Below are 6,000 nucleotides of genomic sequence, written 5' to 3' on the forward strand. Positions count from 1 at the left end.
AGCAAACACTGTCTCCCTAATACGTGCATCCCTTCTTAGGTCTTTAAACAAACAGCAAGCAGCATACATCCTTCTCCCTGTGGGGGAAAAAAAAAAAAAAAAAAAAGTATTCTTCCCATTTGTTTCATTTCCTTCAACAAGCTCTTAATCTACATAAGCACGTTCTCTTTTACTGCATAACAGTTTACATTCTAAGGGCTCAAAGCAACTTGAAAATCCAAGGAGGTTGCGATGACCAACTCAACTTAACTTTACCTACAAGCTTACTGTCTGCTTAAAAGAATTCCAAGACACATGATTAAAAACTCCATATTTTCCATGTATCCACTAACAGTGTTCTCATTACAATTTCTATTGTGTTCACGGCTTAGGAATCAGCTTAATTTCTATATTGTTTTCTCCTAATAATCCTATTTCAAACTGTTCTCACACCTGAGCCTCTTTATTCCTCTGGTACCACAATGACATAAGCAGCAGTTAAAACTCAGTTCAGGGGAGCTCAACAATTTCATACATGCACTCCTTCAACTCTCAAGAACAGTAAAAATCTCAAATAAGGAAATACTGAACCAACTAATGGTGCCCTGGGCAAACAGGATGAACACATACAGAGAATCTTCACTTCCATGCTCATAATTATGCACTTATGCACTGTGGGAACATGAGCGACTGCCAAACCAGAGCCTAAAAGCTACAAGCTGCTTTCTGCTCCTTATCCCCAGTCTTATCATATTATGACCTCAGGACATGATGCATCATGAACCCAGAAGTCAGTATCTACTCTTCAGAAGGTTACTAATACTTTCTCCCCTAACACCTCCCCCCCAGTTACCAGCCAAACTCTATGTCACCCTAGTATAAATAATGCCAAATGCATCTTCTCTTTTGAAGTAGGCTGCTGATGGCAATTGCCTCATTGTTACAATTCAACTGACAGCATCGGAATCCTCTTAGAAAGCAGGAATCTTTATCCCTTTAATTTCCTTGGGCCCCCATTCATCTTTCAGCAATGACTTCACTAAAGGGGACTTAGTTTTCAAGAAACACCAATTCTCTGGATTCTCCTTACTTTTCCACAGCTCAGCATTACTGTCTTCTCATCAGCTATTTCATAATGAGCATTTGGACTACTGATGTGCACTTGTGGCTTTTTTCCTTACTCACAAAGCACCTCAGAAGAAAAGCAGTTCTAAAATATTTTATAAAAAGACGTCCATCTCTGTCGAGTTAAAAAAGCTGCATCTCTACAGTAAGCCAACACCTAAATGAGTATGCCTTGTCTTTACATGCCTTCATTCGAGAGACATAACCTCAGGTGTTATTTATGTGAATGCACATTCATAACTATAAAATTCTTGGCAGTTCCATATTATCATACTTATGAGCTGTGCAGATGACTCCTGGTTGAGCAATAACCTTCCAGCAGATCAACCACTGTCACCACAATAGAAGGCGGTTCTCAGCACACGCTTGTTAACCTCTACATGAACAGGTAGGGCTCTATGCCCATGCCATGTTTTCTAAGACTAGAAACTTTTTTGTGTGTGCAAGGAAAATAAACTAAAGTTCTAATCCATAGTTATATAGTCAACATACTTCACATTTTAATTCATAGTATCTAACACAGCACTTCACAGTAGCATTTGGAAACTGCATCCAGTAAAACAGGTCTGCACTTTACAAAGCACAGTTACACCTACTTGCAACTCTGTTTTTCCATATACTATATATTTGACTCTAAGCTTTATAGCACTCAAATTTGTTATGCAGAGTGGAAATTCATTGTTAAAGGCATAAAATATTATTTTAAAAACCGTAGCTCAGAAATGTAGTTTTTAAGCAAAGAAAAATGGGAGATCTTTCCACAAACTAACAGTAGAAATAAAGGTGGAACTGTTTTTTCAGACTTGCTCGTGTGCTCATTAAAGGTTGGACTTGGTGCTTAGGGACATGGTTTAGTGGGTGACATTGGCAGTAGGGGGATGGTTGGACCAGATGATCCTGAAGGTCTTTTCCAACCTTAATGATTGTATGATTCTATGCTTCTAAGGAAAAACAAGGATGAGTTAGGGACAGGGAATACAAGATAAAACATTATTTTCCTTGTACCAGTTGCCACAAATACAGTTTCTTTTCCTGCGAACTACAGTTTTAGAACTTCTAAAAAATAAAAATCTTTGAAAGGAAAAAAACTTTTTTTCCCCTTCAGAGTCTGCATTGTCAAAATAAGGTACATCTAAAAAAAATGAAACCAGCAGTAACATCACAGGGGTGATAGGTTTTTGGATCAGCAATTAAGTTTCTCTTCCTTCTTTTCCTCTCCTTCCTTTTACCCCTGTATAAAGCAGTAACTGGTGTAATTCCTGTTATACAGAATAACTTCTTGGCTTCTTTATTGTTTTCTGCTCATCTATACTATTTAGATAGAATACGGAGTATGGTTGGGAAGTGAACAGTTTAGTGATATTTAAGCCCTACTCCTGAAGACACACATATGCTAACTTTATTAGCATGAGTACTTCCAATAACTTTGAAGGAAGTAATCATTGGAATATAATTAGGCATATGAATGAATACATGGAAAACAGAGGACCTATTCAGCTACTAAAGATAGGAGTTTACTCATTTTGTCATCTAAAACATGTTCAAAATGAGATCTGCAGAACTCTCAAACAAGACCTACAGATGCCTGACTTTTGGACAGCATATTTGAAAATGCCCTTTTCAGAGGAATAGTTTGACATGCTGAATAATGTGGGCAGAATCTCAACTACGCCCCATCTTTTTAGTGGAACATGTAACAACACAGAAGACATACAGTTGCACCTCCCTTCCCTCTCCCCTGTTCTTTCCCAAAGCACAATCATTTGGTGTGAAACCACAGAGTGAGTACCATGTCACCACCTGTGGACACCCCAGCCAGAACAACTCTGTCACTCCATTGTCACATTTCGTGGTTCTTGCTGTGCTGCTGACAGTGCAACTGTGAGATACAGCCTGTGGCCAGGGAGATGAGCAGGACACAGAAGCTGGCGCTTCAAAGCTTTTTCAGTTATGACTGTCATATACACCACTATCTTACTTCTGCCCACCTAAATACATATATTTGCCTTTATTTTCTTAATATCCATTGTTACTCTTTAGACACAATAGAAGTGAGACTCACAGTAAGCTCAGAGACTCACAGTAATCTCAGTATCCAAATACTGCTTTCGGCTTCTATTTAATCTTGGACATTTTTATGCAAAAGAATGAAAACAAAGGTGTGCATCACAAGTAAGGCACAAAGTAGGATAGAAATATGGTAGAATTAGAGATAAGTTAGCTTTCAGGCACTTTCATAAGCAGAAACAAGAAGTCATGATTTATCGATTTCTAAACCACGTATATAACCCACGCGAAGAATTCACAGAAAGAAAGATTTGTTTCATTATTATGAGCTCACCCCCACCTACCTTACAGAATAATGGCAGGTTTTGAATGAAAACACGATGTGGAGGGTGCGCAGTACTCTTATGATGGATATGGAAGCACAACTTGAAAAGGAGAGCTCTACAGTTTAACAAAAGAAATCCATTATGGTACAGTTTTCAGGGCACTTTCCCTGTAATTCTCAGTTTGAATGAGAAGTTGTTATGCTACAGTATTGACTACATATCTATTCTGTGCTAGAAAAGTAAGGAAAAGTAAACTGAAATTAATCACTGTCGTTTGTCACAGCCTTCAGATCTCAGTAACATACAATGAGATACTCATGATCCTAAATCCAAGCGCCTTTTCATAGTGCTCAACAGAACATTTCAGATTTTTTTTTGTCACTTATTTCCTGAAATTCCTGAGGTTGAGTGACATTTCTTATCTGGCTTACACAATGGGTATGGAGTTAAAAAAAAAAAATTGGCTAGAAGCATCTAACAAAGATGCTCTTTGGCAAAGAAGTGGGACTGTGCCATTCCTAAGACAGCACATAGGGACTTTGTTCTGAATAGCTCAAATAGCAGCCTGAGAAGGCTTTTAAAAATTGTCCTTAGGACACATGAGGGAAGCCTGAAATATTTACTTCTATTTTTTTCTTTTTTTCTTTTTTCTTTTTTTTTTTTAATAGAAACAGAGTGGCAGGCCACACCCAGATTCCTTGGTCACTGCCAAGAGATTCAAGAGATTTCTCGGGAAAACTTAGATATTTGCTGGGTCAAAAATTTGTCTAAATGATTTATCTTTTTCACTCTTCAGAAGGTAATTTTAATGCACTGTAGTTAATCTCAACTCTGTTTATTCTTAGACTTACTTAAGACTCTGAAAATTGTAAACAATTTAAACAAAACACACGAACAGCCCACCAGTCCATGAAAAACACATACAGACTGCCACAGACCTCCACATAAATATGCTTGGAAAAGGAACACTCTCCAGGCTTGGCTAAGAAAACCCATGAAATAAATTAAGCAGGATAAATGAAAAACAATATTATGACACCCACAAGCACTCAGGGGAGGAGATAACATGCAGCCACTCCTCTCCTCCTAGTCAGAGGACATTAACAGCCATCACCCCTGCGCAGACAGTGGGAGGCTCCCACACTGTTCTTTCTCATAACAAATCAAGAAGACCACAGAGTTGTCAGGCTTTCTCAACCCTCCTGTTTAACAGCTTCATCTCATATGAGAAACCTCCTACCTTTGGCTGCTCAATGGAGAAGCCCCCCCATCCTGTGCTCCTCAGGCTACAGCAACTTCTCTCAGCACTCACTTGGACCCTGCCAGAACATCCCAACAGCGTGTTAAAGGCTGCCCAACCCCACACCTTTGGGTCATGATGCCCAGTGCATGTCTCTTCTACCTGAATGAGAGCAATGCATGTGAAAAACAAAATGCCTGGTACTGTGCTCTGGTCCCAGCACATGACATGAGGGGAGCACCTCAGGGCTGCCAGCACTATTGCTTTTCTCCACATACCAGCAAGTTACCTGGGGTCAGGATGGGAACAGGGGGATAGGAACCAGTCCATGGGGTGACTTTATGGTCTGTAAAACCACTGGGTGAGTAGGGGCTGAGGGAAAGGGAGCAGTGCAGACCAGATGAAGCAGCCTCGATGCCTAAAAAATTAAAGCTGATTAAGAGCTGCTGTTTCTCAACTCCCCCACCTCCCCAGAGCTGGGGACCTGCCTGCGCGTGAGAGGCAAGGGCAGCCTCTTCTGAGCAGGGAGACTGCTGCTCCCTGCCCCCCTGCTATACCAGATGGGGAGCGCGGGGGGACCTGTGGGAAGCCAGCACTGGGACCCCACAGCTGCTGCTCTGACAGGTGGGGAGGGCACGCAGGCCATCCCTGCTGGCCCCATGCTGCACAGCACCAGCCAGCTATTAATACACACAGGAGTGAAACCCAATGCCTCTGCCGGGGCTTCCTGAAAAGCTGGAGCTCAACTTCTGAAGAGGAGTCTGTTTCTGACCATCTATCCAGCCCCCAAGTACAGTGCAGGAGTTCCCCATCCAGGTGTACAGTTCCTGCTGTTTTAGCAAGCGTGGTGGTACAGTCAGAGCAAGACGCGGGATTAGGCAGTCTGATTTAATGAAGTGAATTTTGTTGGTGCTTGAGCCCTCATGTAACACATGAAGGGAACTGCACAGCAGTACCAGTTATACCCATTAACACACTTCTTACATTTTCTGCACCTCTGTATACTCAATAAATACAGCTTCATACCTGTTATTTGTTGCCCCCCATTCTGTGTAACAGGCTGAGCACCTGATCTGTTGGTTTAAAAAGCACAAGACAGCAGACCTCCTCCCTGAGGAGGACCCAGACCACCTCAGAGATCATCAAGGGTCTGCATGGACACAGCAGTCCAGCTGCAAGAACCTGCATATAACCACATACACCATATTACCGATGCACTAAACATGTAGCTAATACATTGGTCCTGGTAAACCAACAGACAAAAGAAAAAAGAAAAAAAAAAAGTCCCTCAACATAATAAGAACTTAGAGGAAAAGACTCCAT

This window comes from Aythya fuligula, chromosome 6, assembly GCF_009819795.1.
Source record: "Aythya fuligula isolate bAytFul2 chromosome 6, bAytFul2.pri, whole genome shotgun sequence".
Taxonomy (NCBI): Eukaryota; Metazoa; Chordata; class Aves; order Anseriformes; family Anatidae; genus Aythya; species Aythya fuligula.